The 15,182-nt window shown below is 47.0% G+C and overlaps 1 long non-coding RNA gene across 1 annotated transcript in view; it reads right to left on the reverse strand.

Annotated features, from left to right (window-relative positions):
* Window positions 1-15,182, reverse strand: part of LOC146854198 (uncharacterized) — a 104,268-nt gene that overhangs the window by 70,787 nt on the left and 18,299 nt on the right. Inside the window, exon 2 of the long non-coding RNA XR_014981169.1 lies at window positions 12,336-12,555. This is a non-coding gene — a long non-coding RNA (uncharacterized LOC146854198). The remainder of the gene's footprint in view (window positions 1-12,335; window positions 12,556-15,182) is intronic.

Below are 15,182 nucleotides of genomic sequence, written 5' to 3' on the forward strand. Positions count from 1 at the left end.
AAACCTTAACCTAGCTGTCTTAAAACAGCTGGATTAGAGAAAACAAAGGCCTTCAGTGCTCTTGTGAGCGCTGAGAGGCCTCTCCCACTAATCCCCACCTCCCCCTTACCTAGCCCCACCACCCTCAGGACATGCCAGCCGTAACTGGCTTTAATTTGAAAGGTATAACACCAGCACTTCTGAGCACTGCTGCAATGGTCTTAATGAGAGAGTACCAGCCCTTTTCAGCAGCAAACAGGTACTCTGGGACAAGGAGTACCTGCACTTCTATAGTTCCATTTCAAGCACTGCTCCTGCAGGGAACTCGTAATCAAGGCCTAGGTCTCAGCACAATGTAGTGCATATCTGTTCCAGCTGCTTGTCTCCACTCTGCTTTTGTCCTTGGGCCTTGATATCTGGCTTGATAACCTGCTATTCGGCCCATAACTAACTCGGACCCTGCTGAGGTTGCTTTTCACGTTGAGTACGGCGTCAGCGTGCCTTGCGTGCGCTTTAAAAGTGCGCACGCACCCGCGCTTCTCGAGCTGTTGCTCAGCAACCTGCCGCTCTCGCGCCTTTCACGCAGTCATGAAGGCCCCAGCGAAAGCTCCGCCGGCGGCACCATGGCGCCTCAAGCGCCGCCATGACCAAGCCTCGTCAAGCCCTTTCTGTTATTAGGTGAACGTAAAACTCAAAATGTGTCAGCTCCATGAAAAATAAGTTTAAAAGAGGACGTAGAAGGCAAAAAGGGAGTCTGAACAAACGAGATGCCGTTTGTTCCAATCTGTAGCATTATACCTGACCCACCCAGGTACATGTAGTTTGCACCCCTGTGAATGGGGCAGTTATTCGGTCGTAAATATCTACCGCCGTTTCCACCCTGTTAACCCCTGGGAATGACTGCAACGCCGGCCTCCTCTCAGGCGAAGCCGCGTTTTCATTTCATGCACTGTTAGTCAAACATCTCTGCAGCCTAAGTTGTCATGTCTCCCTCCCACCGTTCTTCGCTAGGTCTCGCCAACGCGCTACACCTCTTCTTGTAATGTCAGCTGTCCCAATACACCACCGTCTTGCAGTCTCCTCAGTTAAACACAAACATGTAATTTTGATGGACAGTGCCCCTAAAGTGAGTTGGTAGAAACTGCTGCAGAATATCAAGCCAGACCCACAGTCACCCCTCCGGCGGGAATCTAATTTCGGGTTTATGTAGTCCTTGCTATTCTAGCAGTGGAAATCGCACATTCATCTCTGTCAATGCACCTCCTTTCTTGCCTTTAGCACTTGTTTCCATTCCATCGGATGGGAGTCCTTCACTGGTAGTTCTGTCCTCCTTCCTCAAGATGGCAGCAGGTATTGGCCAAGGCTTCAAGCATGGGATGCTCCTCCGTTGGAGTGGAAGAGCGTTGCCCCGCTTAAGTTACCCCCCAAAGATGAAAAATAAAATGGTAATACATTAATTACCATTTTATTTTTCATCCTCCTAGCCTGAACTGAGCGTCAGGATGGGGGCGGGGCCGCTGCTGGAATCGATGACAGCAGCAGGGAGGAGGGTGGACTGTGTTTGCACTTTTTCAAGAGCGTACGTCCCTTTGGCTATCCGTCTTGTAACCCAGTAAGACAGCTGGGTCAGAGTAAGTGCAGGGCTCCAGTGTCCTTGGGAGCGGCGAGTGAAGCCGCTCCCTCCAATCAGGGCACTGCTCTCATAGCATAAGAGCAGCGCACTGCAGCATCCGATTGAGATGAGGTCCGGAGCGGAGTGCGTCGGTTCAGGTAACTTTTTTTAAAATTAAAATATTTGAGCATGTGCAGCCCCCTCACCTTTCCCGCCCCCTCCGTAGATGCCAGCCACCACTGGCTTTAAGTGAGATTAAAACAAGCATTGGCATAGCCAATAGGTCTCGCCTTTGGGTCCTTATAAGTGTTTAGCCATGCAACACTTGATGTTGTTGTACCAAGGATATTGTGCTGGATAACTAAACACTTATAAGGTCCCAAAAGCGAGACCTATTGGCTATGCCAATGCATGTTGAAGGTTTTCTGCCGAGTGTTTAACAATCTGTAAACTGAATTGTTAATTACTTTATTAATCTGATACAACGAGTTTGTGAAGAGAAATGACGTCGCAAACTGGAGAGAGCGAAGTAAGAGACGATGAGGTAGTGCAGAAGTATTTATTAACTAGAAAGTGGAAACGTCGCGAGAGCCAGTTGAGGAGTGCAGTTGCCTTAACCGTCACAGACCGAAGTGTTATATATCAGATGTCCGCGCACAGTGCCAACATTCGACCCGCGCGTGCACAATGTCAACATTCCGTCCGCGCGCACAGCCTCAAGATTCATTCTGTGCGCGAGCGCCAGCTGACATTGCAGCAGAAAGGCAATGAAAGAGTGTTATATGCTGTAATTGTTCTAATGATTAGACACATGTCTCTTTAAAGATTAGAATGTGTTTGTGTTGGGTAATCTAAAGTTTAGAATGTAACTTGTACAATATCATTCTTACTGGGATCTGGTGTTGGAGAAGTCGTGGGTTTCTTATCTCTGGAATAAATCCTTTTGCTTACAAAGAAGAAGAACCTGTTTTGGAGTCTTATTTCTTCTTGTGTTTCATACTACAAATATTGGCGACGTTTGGGATTATTTTGAGGAACCCACCGACCGTGATTGGACAAGTTGGATAAGATCATCTTCAACTTTATTCACTATCATCTGATTGAAGACAAGTGGCACCTACGTGAGTTTGTTCTCATTTAAAACCTGAAAGACTTTAATTATATCGCTGCTTTCGTGCTTAAGCATAAGCATCTCTGTACTATTGGTGGAAAGCTTTGGAACAGCGTCAGAGCGAAAACCTTGTGGGTTTAGAAACGTCAGAATTGTGCAGCCTGCGTTATCGACACGGAGATACTCGTGAGTGTTGGATTCGTTTTGGCTGATCAAATCTCAGAGAAAGCACTCTACCTTGACGGCAAGTTTTCCGTTGCAGCTCGCTGATTTTTAATTCTCGCCATTGTTCGACTAGAGTCACGGGAGCAGTCGCGGGACCAGACGCGTATCTCAGCAACATCTGTCATCAGCGCCTCAACGTCAATGTCACGCCTCTCATCAACGTCAACGTCACTTCACGTCTGCTCGTCACTGCGTGATTCTCGCACAAACCGCCATCTTGAGTTGGGGAATAGAAGGACATTAACATTACGGATAGAAAATATCCAGTTTTTGTCTTTTTGGATTCTCTATTTACAACGGAGATCGAGCATATGGAACAACGGGTGTTATAGCTCGTTTAAGGAGTATTACTGCGGGATGGTGGACTTAGGTATTCAAGTGTCATGAATTATTGTCTCAATCTGTTTCTTTTAGCTTAGTGATATTTACGTACAAAACTACTTGCATAGGTGATGTTTAGGTAATTTATTAACCTGTATTTCTTTTTAGGTGTTATTAATCTTTCTTTGTCAAATTCAAACTTAGCATACTTGGTATACTGGGCATATAATTATATTTTAAGCATGTCAGCTTCATCAAACAATGTGATGCAGCCACCACCATTTCTGACCAATCCAGGGAAACCACATATACCATGGCATAGATGGTTTAGAATGTTTGACAAAGGTAGCTAGAATTTTTGACAAAGGTAGCTAGAATGTCGATTATGTTGCAAGATCGGGGATGGTGGAATCGGAATGCTTTAATTAAACTTAAAAAGGGTCAAGCAAAAATTATTTGTGATAAGTTGAGGTCTCAAGGTAAATTGTTTGATCATTCGGATTGGTTCAATTTAGGTGATCTGAATGGCAAGAAAGATAAAAATGAGTTGTCTTCGCATTTTTCTAGTTCTTTGATAAGAGAGGGGGAAGGTGACAATGGTTCTAGGAATAACAATTTTGAGATCTGTGATGACAGTGGTGATACTAGAAATTTAAGTGGTTCTGGTGACCACATGTGTGTAAGGCACAGTTCTCGAATTAGAATTCCATCTTCTCGAAATAAGGATTTTGTTTATTATTAATGTGATATGTTGAATGCTGTTTATTGTTTTCATTTTCTATGTGAAAAGGGGGATGTGTTATATGCTGTAATTGTACTAATGATTAGACACATGTCTCTTTAAAGATTAGAATGTGTTTGTGTTGGGTAATCTAGAGTTTAGAATGTAACTTGTACAATATCATTCTTACTGGGATCTGGTGTTGGAGAAGTCGTGGGTTTCTTATCTCTGGAATAAATCCTTTTGCTTACAAAGAAGAAGAACCTGTTTTGGAGTCTTATTTCTTCTTGTGTATCATACTACAAAGAGGTAAAGCTGGAGAGTGTACATGCCCTCGGCTCGTGGAGACCTGTTGGGGTGCCAGGGTAAAGAGATACATTATCAAACGTCAGACTCTCTCATCAGTCATCAACATCTGCCAATCAGCAGTAAGAGGTGCTCTGCCTCCGCTGCAGGGAATGCGATCTTCCCCGGCCTTAGGGGCTGACAAATATAGATTCAATTATAATACAAAGTCTAAAAAAACACACACAGTGAAAGCAGCTGGAGGGCCGCGCTCGCTCCGCCTCGTACACAACCTGCCCAGGTGTACCGAGGCCCAGTCTGCGTGTCTAGACAGAGGTACAGTAAGGATGACTTGGAGAGCTGTGCACAGAGCAGTCTCTGTGCCAGCAGAAGGATGGGGCACACAGCCACAGCTAAGCCCCGGGCTTAGAACACTGCAGATGGTGCCTCCATGCACTGCAAAGGGAGGAGGCCAACACACAACTGTAGGTGAGACCTGAGCTTTGTGGCCACATATACCAGAGGCCTGAACCCCCATACAATAGCCGTGGTGATATTAAGTGAGGGGAGCACCCCATGCCACAGCGCCAGCCAGAGGAGAACAAAAGCTGCAATTGCTGCCAACATAAGTGAAGATGTAGACAAAGGCAACGAGATGTGGGACCGATCCACACTGTCAGTTAAAATATGAGGGTTATAGACACTTGAGAGGAATTTTGAGGCTTAGATGCACTGGTAGAAGCGAACAGAAGCAAACAGACAAATCTGCACTACCATATATGTAAATATGTCATGTAAATACGGTGCTCATGTACAGCGCTCCAATACCTTCGGGTCGAGTTTGCGCTATATAAAAGATGCAAAAAAAAAAAACAAGTCACGAAAGCGAGCGCACACGAACCATGTTCCGAAAAGGGGGAGGGAGATGCGAGCAGAGCATATGGTGATCACTTTCACGGCCGCTTTGATGTTCTCAGTGGCCGCGCGGCTCACTGAGAACATCAAAGTGGCCGCGAAAGTGATCACGCAGGCGGACAAATGGTGCGCGCGCCCGGCGGCGCACATGCACTGTAGCTAGAGGCCTGCAAAAGCCACTAGTTTGCACTTCCAAATCCCACTTACTAAAACTCTCACCAGAGCAGCGCTAAAGCGCTGGCTCAGGCGAGACCTAAAAAATTGGGGTTCTCCATGCAATTAATGGCGTGGTTTAAATACATAAACACAATTTCTGTGGTTCCCATAGTGTGCCGCCTGTATTTTGATTCCTCTATGAGCTTCCTGTTATTGCATCCAGATATATAACACTACTGCCATGCACCAAAAACCAGGCATGGATATTGGCTTTGCCAATAGTTGTTAGCTGTTTACAATAAATGAGTAACAACAATGATTTCATTGTAAATAATTAATATTGAACATTTTCAAATTCAGCAATTATGAGAATGAATGAATCATTACTAAGGCCTGTGAAAGGGTAGTGGTCTTCCGAGGGTCTCAGCCACTTCCATTATATTCACTCTGTGTTAGACAGTTGCACATTTGTTTTCTCCACATCATCCATCAACACATCTTACACCTCATCTCTTTCCTCTTCAGCATCCTCTTTTCACTTTCTCTTCATTGCATGTCCTAAAATCTACTTCACTTCAAACCATCCCAAACACACACCCACTCGCCTGTAAGCACTGCCTTTTCTTATACTTTCACCCTGTCAATATTTTGACAGGTATGTACCTCCTTGACACACATTTGCACAGAATCACAACTGCATCTGCAATACATGACCATTTCTATGTATGCCCTCTGCAGGGAGGCCATCAGTTGGATAATCATGTAAACTGAACACCTTGTATGACCCGCTGACAGGTGCTGTGAGAAACTCGCACTGCATTCAGCCACAACTTCAGAGCTCTCAATTGTGGCCCATTATAAACAGCTGGAGGTGACCCAATTCAAAGTATGTACCATACAAGAGTAATATATTACACAATTCTTTTTACAGAAACGCAACATCCTGGAAATAGCTAACACTCTTTAGAAATGGAGAATTGAGTAAAACATGGATTACCGTTACATTTTTTAGAAAGGGATCAGTACTTTTGCTATTAAAGTTAAGGACATGAATATAGGACTTGATAGAAAACTGTATCAATGTTAATTTTTAATTACTACTGGGTCTGAGACCAGGAGGACCCAATCCACCTAAAGCCTGGTTTAGGCCCCATACCAGTTAGAAATGATTAATTGTAATGTGTACAGTAGCTCCAGTTGCCACACATATCACACTAACAAGTTGTGCAGTAAACCCATCACCCCTTCCAACCCTCCCCCCACAGTTTTCTCCAGATAAATTTCAGCAAACTGAAATTCTGATCAAACCTGCTGAAATTTATCAGGGGAAAAGTAACCCAATAAATCACTGGGCATGTAGATGTCGGTGCGATAAACACTAAAGTCAATATGCTGTACCTCATTTTTGGGCAATAATAATTGGGTGGTATTCAATGCGCCTGATACAGTGTGATCCATGTGGCTTTGGAATATGTTGGGTACAATAAATGGCGTATTCTTTTGTAGGCCAACCGTAACTGGGATGATTCTATCAGAGACACAAAGACAACAATGTTTACTCTAAAACATCTAGCAGCAACATTAAACACCCCAAAACATTTTTAAATGGAAGGAACCAAGTCACACATTAGGAGCCTGTAGGAAAGTGCCCCTTTTTGCATGATTACACCCACTTTTTGCCGGATAACTGATGCAACTTGGCTTAATGTGCCCTGGTTTCCTGCTAATCAGGTTCCCAGGGCCTGTGTTCTTTCCCAAAACTGTACCTTTGTACCCATAACTGGCGCATCTCTGGCCACAGGTAAGCCCCTTGTTAAAGGTACCATGGGTACCAAGGGTACTGTGACCAGGAAAGGCCTCTAAGGCCTGCAGCACCTATTGTGCCAACATTAGAGACTCTGCACCTTAACACCCACACACTGCCATTGCAGGCTGTGTGTTTTGGTGCAGAGAAAAGTGAAGAGTCGACATGGCACACATCCCTGTGTGCCATGCCTGCAACGCACTGCCTGAGGTGCACTAGCCCTCAGGTAAGGGTACAGTGGCATGAGCCCTGTACCCCTAAAGCATCTAAGTCCTTTCTTAGACATTGTAAGTGTAGTAAAACCATAAAGAGTATATGATCTAGGAGTTGGTCATTACACACTTCACAGCTATATAACGGCTTTAATAAACTCTGGGAAGTTTCTTAGCAACCTTCTCTGCACACAAAACCCACACTGAGGCCAGTGTAAGATTTACTGTAAAAAGCACTCAGAGGGCATCTTAGAGATGCCCCTGAAAAACGACTCACACTGGTGTGGTTCCTGAATGGCTACCCACCATTTGTCACCACCAGACAGGTCTCTGGACACATGGGTAGAGAGCCTCCGCTTTCTTGGTCCAGAAACAAACCCATCCCAGGCAGAGGTGTCTTGCCTCCTCCCCCAGGATGGGCTGGGTTCATGAAGGGGAAGCTTCAAAGGCCTGCCGCCTTTGTAAGCTGTCCCTGCCTTTTGCTGCTCCTAGCAACTCGCTCCCACCGGTTCTGAACCCCACTTTGTCCGGGAGAATTGGTGGGAAAACCAAGCTAGGAAGAGAGGTGTGCCCACCTTTGCCAACCCTACCCCTCAGGTGGGGAGGTGAGGTGAAGCGCACATCTCAGTGCCCTCCATCCTTAAGATGATGGGACCCAGCCAGTTAGGGAGACGCTCATGCCCCCTCCCACTGGAGGGTGGCATGATAGGGGGTGTACCCACTCCAAGGAAGGAACTCATTGGTCCCGACCTGCACACCCCCTTTAGCGCCTCTAAATTGAATATTTAGGGTGAACCTTGCCTCCTCAGATTCGAGGCAGAAAGAAGGAAGACCTAAGAGCTGTGCTGACCCAGGAAGAAGAGGACAGCAACTGCTTTGGCCCCAGCCCTACCAGCCTGTCCTAACTCCGACAGGACTAGAGCGAAACCCCATTGTGTCCAGCAGCCCCCCAGAGCCTGGAGGACCTGCCCTGTAACCGTCTTTAAGACTGTCTCCCGTGAGCACCAGATTTGCCCAAAGACTCACCCACAGAATCCGGATCCAGACGACTCTGCAATTTTGCACCACTCAGCACCCAACGCCCATGGCCCAGTTCGAGTGGTCCAACACCACAAGGAGGTCTCCTCAGCGATCCTGACCTGGGATCTGGTGATACCCGACCTCTCCCAAGCTTCAAGCAGGCACTTGCAGTCTCAACCTGAAAAGTCTCCCCAACCGCGACTGAAGCTGGTAAGACGAACCCGAGGCCAAAAGACATCCCTGCACCCGATGCCCCATGGCCTTGGGTGGCCCAAACAACGGTGTCCAGGCATCACCCAAGAACCCAATGTACCTCTCCAGCCGGTAGTCACCTTCAGGAAGCCTCCCTGCCCGAGCCTGCAGCATCTTTGCAGAACCGAAAGTCTCCATTGGAATCCACAGGGGCCCCAATGTTTCCTTGGTACATTGCTCCCGGCCTCCCCTGTGCCACTGTTGGTACAGCTCCTGTGCTGAATATTGGCCCCTGCTGTGCTGACCTTAACCCCAGGAGCTTTGCTTCCACACCTGAGTGACCTGCTCGTAAGCAGTTCCTGACCAAAGGCCCCCTTAGCCCATTGGCTAATGTTGGGTCCCTGCACTCTGCACCCGGCTGCCCCAGTGGCGCTGGTTGTGCAAATTGGGTGCCTACCTAGACCTCGGGGAACCTCGGTCCTAACCCCAAAAATTCCCACTCGTAAGTTACGAGTTTTGTTTTTAAAAATGTTCGAAGTGTCGAGTTGAACTTTGTTTGAAAGAAAAAGTAACTAAACTGCAAATCCTAAATAGACTTACTTACCTTGTATTGTGAGATCCCCGGTGTCGTATGTAGGCATACCACCCCGGGTAGTCGATGCAATCAAAAAGTAATAATTGTGTAATTTAACCTGTTTTGAAAGCCACTACAAACCTGTAACTATTGCAATTACATCCACAACTGCATTTTTTTGCTAAGTCTTGCATTTGAGAGTATATTTCACTTACCTGTGCCAAGTTCTGCTTGGTTCTAGAAATAAAACATAAGTATAACTTTTTTAAACTTACCTAATTGGTCTGGATTGAGTATCGGAGTGTGTGCCATCAGTCTTGATTGAGTGAATACAATAAATGCTTAACACACCCTCTGGATAAGCTTAACTGCTCGCCCACACTACCACAAAGAGAGCTGTTAGTATTTACCTAATTTAGACTCTGCTGTCCCTCTGGGGACTTCCTGGACTCTGTGCACACTATACTTTACTTTGCTATAGCATATACAGAACCAGCTTCCTACAGGGCCTTACTATGACTTTGGTGGTGTGGCAGTGTGCTGCCACGTCAGCGCCCCGCTGCCACACCACCAAAGCCATAATGTGGGCCCTCGCTGGATTCTGACAGGAATCCAAGTCGGGCGGTCCTGCAGCGGCTCGTCTGCGGCAGTGCGGTGCTAAGGCTCACATGTGAGCCTTAGCAAGGCACCGCAATGGGAACGCCATTGCATGTTCCTGCAAGACATGGACTGTCAAGTCCATGCACTGCAGGAACTGGGGGTTCATGCAGACAGGGGAGCACACCATGTGCGCCCCTGCATGCAACCCCTGGCGCAGAGGTACCAGGGGCCTCTGTAGGGCTCCCTCTGCTTCCTCAACACCACACTTTTCATGGCGGGCTCATCACCATGAAAACTGTGGCGGTGAGGAAACTCATAATATGCTTGGCGGTGCCGCAGCGGCACCACCAGCATATTAGGGGCCTTAGACCGCTGCAAGACCACCTGGGTTCGTGTCTCCCTGGTGGCAGCAGCAGTCCCATAACTGTCCGACCGCCCAACTTGTTATAGGGCGCTCAGACCATCAATGCGGTGGCTGCCGCACCCCCAAACTAAAAACAAGGCCCTAAGACGCTACATATAGATTCTAGCTATTCTAGAGATTCCGGAATGCTGATATCATACAGTCCTGATAATTTATTTGCAGAGAAAAAAAGCAGATTCAGACCAATTTCTTGAACCCATCTAATGATGAGTAGAACAACTCCAAGAACTGGAAATTCCAAACTCTTTCCTTGGTGGTCCAACTACAAGAGAAAAACAAATAATTTAAAGAGATGCTAGGAGAGATAATCTTCACATCCATGAATTCAACAGAATTTAAATCTCCTTTCACCTGGGTACTCAAAGTACGGCAGCGGCCCGGCAAGCCTTTCTTGGCGGCCCGCGGACCTTGCAGACATCGTACCGGTGTTTTTTAAAGTTTTTTTTTAACAGTGTCAGCAAACACAGACTCTGCTCTGTGGGGGCCGGGCGATTCAAGTGATAGTCCGAGTGAAGCTGCAGGGGCGCTAAGAAGAGGTAAAATACAACAAAGCCTCGTTATCATGCAAATGGTCTCTTAAAGACCTGTGAAGTACTCGGGTGGGGATGTGTGTGTGCCCAGGAAGGGAAGCTGCCTCAGCTGCCACACAAGCGGGGGTGAGGTGACAAAGAATGACAGAGGACAGCAGGGTGTGAGAGTTGGGTGAGGTGACAGGGGGCAGCAGGGAGAGACAGACAGAGACAGATAGAGATAGAGAAAGAGACAGATAGAGACAGGGACAGACTGACAGATAGAGACAGAAACAGATAGAGGCAGAGGCAGAGACAGATAGAGACAGATAGAGGCAGAGACAGATAGAGATAGGGGCAGACAGAGCTAGATAGAGGCAGAGACAGGGACAGACAGGCAGAGAGATGGAGAGGGAGACAGAGAGGGAGACGGAGGGAGAGGGAGGGAGACAGAGAGGGAGGGAGAAAGAGGGAGGGAGACAGAGGGAGGGAGACAGAGAGAGGGAGACAGAGAGAGGGAGACAGAGAGAGGGAGACAGAGAGAGGCAGACAGAGAGAGGCAGAGGGAGACAGAGGAAGGGAGTCAGGGGGAGACAGAGGGAGGGAGACAGACAGAGGGAGACAGACATAGGGAGGGAGGCAGAGGGAGGGAGACAGGCAGAGGGAGGGAGACAGAGGGAGAGGGGGACAGAGGGAGAGGGAGAGAGAGGGAGACGGAGAGAGAGGGGGATAGAGAGAGAGGGAGACAGAGAGAGAGACAGAGAGACAGAGGGAGGGAGACAGAGGGAGGGAGACAGAGAGGGAGGGAGACAAAGAGAGGGAGACAGAGGGAGACAGAGAGAGGAAGACAGAGGGCGACAGAGAGAGGGTGACAGAGAGAGGGAGACAAAGGGAAAGACAGAGGGAGGGAGACAGAGGGAGGGAGACAGAGAGAGGGAGACAGAATGGGAGGGAGACAGAGAGGAAGGGAGACAGAGAGAGACAGACAGAGGGAGACAGAGGGAGGGAGACAGAGGGAGAGACAGAGGGAGGGAGGCAGGGAGGGAGACAGAGGGAGGGAGACAGAGGGAGGGAGAGAGGGAGACAGAGGGCGACAGACAAAGGGAGGGAGACAGACAGAGAGAGATATGTGTATTCCGGGTCCGGTGGCTCAGTGGGCGAAGGCGTCCGCTGCAGGGGCCTGTGTTCCACCTCATGGTCACAGTCTTTTTTGTTGCTCTAGCCCCGCCTCCTCCCCAATGACCCCACCCCCACGGTGCGGCCCTCGGCCACATACCACACTGTAAATTTGGCCCCTGAGAGAAAGTTTGTGAGTACCCATGTCCTATCAAATAAACTATCTGATCCACTTCCCAAGGTGAGCAAAAAAGCAAAGAGCAACAGTCTTCTTGAACATAATCAAGTGTGAAGAGGACGAAGACGATCCAAAAGCAGCAGTCTCATCTTCATTGAAAAATGTAAGCATGCAAAATTTAGAATTGTAGCAAAATGCATTAAATGCACTTGTCGAAAAACATTTTTTGTATGCCTAGTTACATAGAAAGAGACATTCTCAGGGGAGAAAATTATGTTGTCTGCATCCTAAACCTTCATAAACAAAACTCTTGTAAAGGAGATCAGAGTGGTAACTTGGCTAAATATGTTAATATTACTCCTCTTACTATAAATTAATTACCTCTGCAAACATTATGGTTATTTGTTGTTATTCCTGTTCTTATTAGTCCAGGGGCCAGTTGCATTCCAATTGTCTCCTCATGCTCGCTCCTGGTCTCCGTGGATTCCACAGTCTTCAGTTCTTCACATCTTCTATCCTGCCTCAGCCTTGTCTTTTATCAGCCATCTGAACCAACTGAAGGTTTTTTCTGGACTCCAGTTTATTTCTAAGAAAAACATGTCTAGGAAAAAAACAGATATTTGGATGACAACAGTGACCAGCACCAACAACGTCCAGACGTTCATCAACATCTCTCTGAGGAAAATCCGTTGGACAAACACTATCAGCAAAAACGACCTACGGCAGCAGACTTTCCAACTCCATGCCCATGAAGAAATCATGAAAAGATGCTGGGGCTGGATAGTTCATACCTTCCACAAGAATGCATCACACACCACTAGTGAAGCCCTGACCCTAACGCTAAAGGTAAAAGGAAAAGAGGAAGGCCAAGAAACACCTGGTGCTGGGGCCTCGAGGCTGACAGCAAGGAGATGGGTTACATCTGGAGTCAGATTGGAAGAAAGATGGCTGGAGAGTCCTGGTTGATGGCCTATGCCCCAGTAGAGGTAGTAGGCATACGTACATTTTTCTGCCTTTTTGCTTTGTCATTCCCTGGAGCAGTCCCAGTAGTATGTTGTCTGGTGTCCACTCTTGCGTCTGGAGATAAGCAGCCTTATCTTCACACCAAGAAACATCCTCGAGGGTCACCAAGAAGACTAGCTTTTTACAGGTTGCGACACCACCGTCTCTTTCATACGGATCAAGAACAATAAGCGTATCTGACCTGTTACCTGCAGAAAATAACCTCACGCTATAAGTACAAAATCTTATCACAGAAAATGCATCTCCACGACTGTTGTTGGCAGTCCTACAGCAAGGCTCCCTGGATCATCCTTTAGTGGGACTTGCAGAAATGAAATTCAGTGGTAACTCCCAGAAATTGGAAGCTTTTCTAGATACATTGCAAGTTCATTTTACCTTCAACCAGCCCAGTTATTCCTCAGACTGAGCTAAAGTTAGCCCTGTAGTGTGTAATACCTTTGGAAACGCCTGTGCTTGGGCAACACCACTAATGTCTGACTCCAGTCCTTTCAGGGGTAATTTCCCTGCCTTTTTGACAGCATTTCAACAAGTGTTTGATCACCAAGATCATAAATTTACTGCTCAAGAAGAAATCCTAGAGCTGTCACAAAGGCCCATGGATTTGCAAACTTATATTGGGAGATTTAAAGTTTTGGCAAGAATGGAATGATTGTGTCCTCATTTACCCCTTTTCGGAATGGCCTAAGGGAAGACTTAAAGGATGAGCTTGCTAGAGTATCAAGACCTCCTTCCTTCCAAGACCTTGTTCGATTGATGCCCCAGATCAACAGTCACATTTGGGAAAGGTGGCAAAAAAACAACCTCCAAAAAGTATTAATAGACCAACTTTTAGACCACCTCCAAAACATCATGATACAGATGACGAACCCATGTAAACAGTGGTCACTAAAGGTCCACTAACTGAGGAAGAAAAAAGAAGACAGAAGAATGATTTGTTGTATTGTGGTCATGGAAGTCATCTGTTAAACTTTTGTCCTGTGCAACGAGCACATTCTTCACCGAAGTCAGGAAACTACGAAGCTCATCCCTAGTGCAGGGAATAGAGGCCAGTAAGGATCAAGGTAACCTGCTTTCATCATTACTATCTTCTGGCTTTGTTCTTCTCCACGGACAACTTTTACTTCAGTCTGGTTCCATCATAGCATCAATTCTTGTTGACTGCAGAGCTTCAAATGTATATATGGAGATACAGTAGGCCTCCCTTCTTCAAACCCTAATATTTAAAAAAAAAAAAAAGCTTTGACTCGCTGTTGAAGCTCAATATTGCACTTTAGTTGCTTCTGGATTGGTCAACAAAGAGATTTGATCTGTACCTTTGAAAATAGCAGCACATCAAAAGTTCATCTAGGCCCAGATCTCTGTACTGGGGTGAAAGTATGACATTGTTCTGCATTCTGTCCATCAACTGCTGTTTCTGCATTTGTCACCCTGAATGGGATGGGTATGCTCAGACGTGAGTCCCGTGCTCTCCAGGCCACTGGAATCAAGCTATCCTGGCTGAAGAGGGTCGAAACCCCAAAACCGGTCCTAGGATGCTTGTTTCCAGTCCAGGGAGGACCTGGCTTGGCAGTTCAGGCTGGACTGTTCCCATGAGGCACAGGATCAAGACTGATTTGCATATGGCTGGGTTCAAACTGGAATGGCATGGTGAGCAAAAAAACGATGGATTTAGGCCCAGATCTCTGTACTGGGGTGAATGTATGACATTGTTCTGCATTCTGCCCATCAACTGTTGTTTCTGCATTCGTTCCAGACTAAGCAGCTTCCATAATCGAGAATGCCATAGAGAGATTGTTGTGGCTTCTTTCCTCTTCCAAGCAGCTGTTAGAGTAACCTTCGCCGCTCCTAGGCAGAGCCACATGATCTTCTTATCTGCTCGGGTCTGGTGCTCAAGGGAAGGATCGCGAAGCCCCAAAAGGACACCTGATAGAGTGGTGGGAATGGGCTATCCTAGTATGTCTTTAAGGTGTGCAAGTATCTCCTCCCAGAAGGGGCGAATGGTCGGGCAGTGCCACCATATATGTTGAAAGTCCCCCAGTAAGCCACACCCTCTCCAGCATCTATCGGAGGTGTTGGGACAGATTTGCCGAAGTCTGGACGGGTGAAGGTACGAGTCCATCATGGTCTTAAGGTGGGCTTCCCGCAGCTCCGTAGAATGATTGAGTCTCGTGATGTCGGTCCATAAGTGCGTCCATTCATCGTCAG

Source organism: Triturus cristatus, chromosome 4_1 (genome assembly GCF_964204655.1).
Source record: "Triturus cristatus chromosome 4_1, aTriCri1.1, whole genome shotgun sequence".
NCBI classification, from domain to species: Eukaryota; Metazoa; Chordata; class Amphibia; order Caudata; family Salamandridae; genus Triturus; species Triturus cristatus.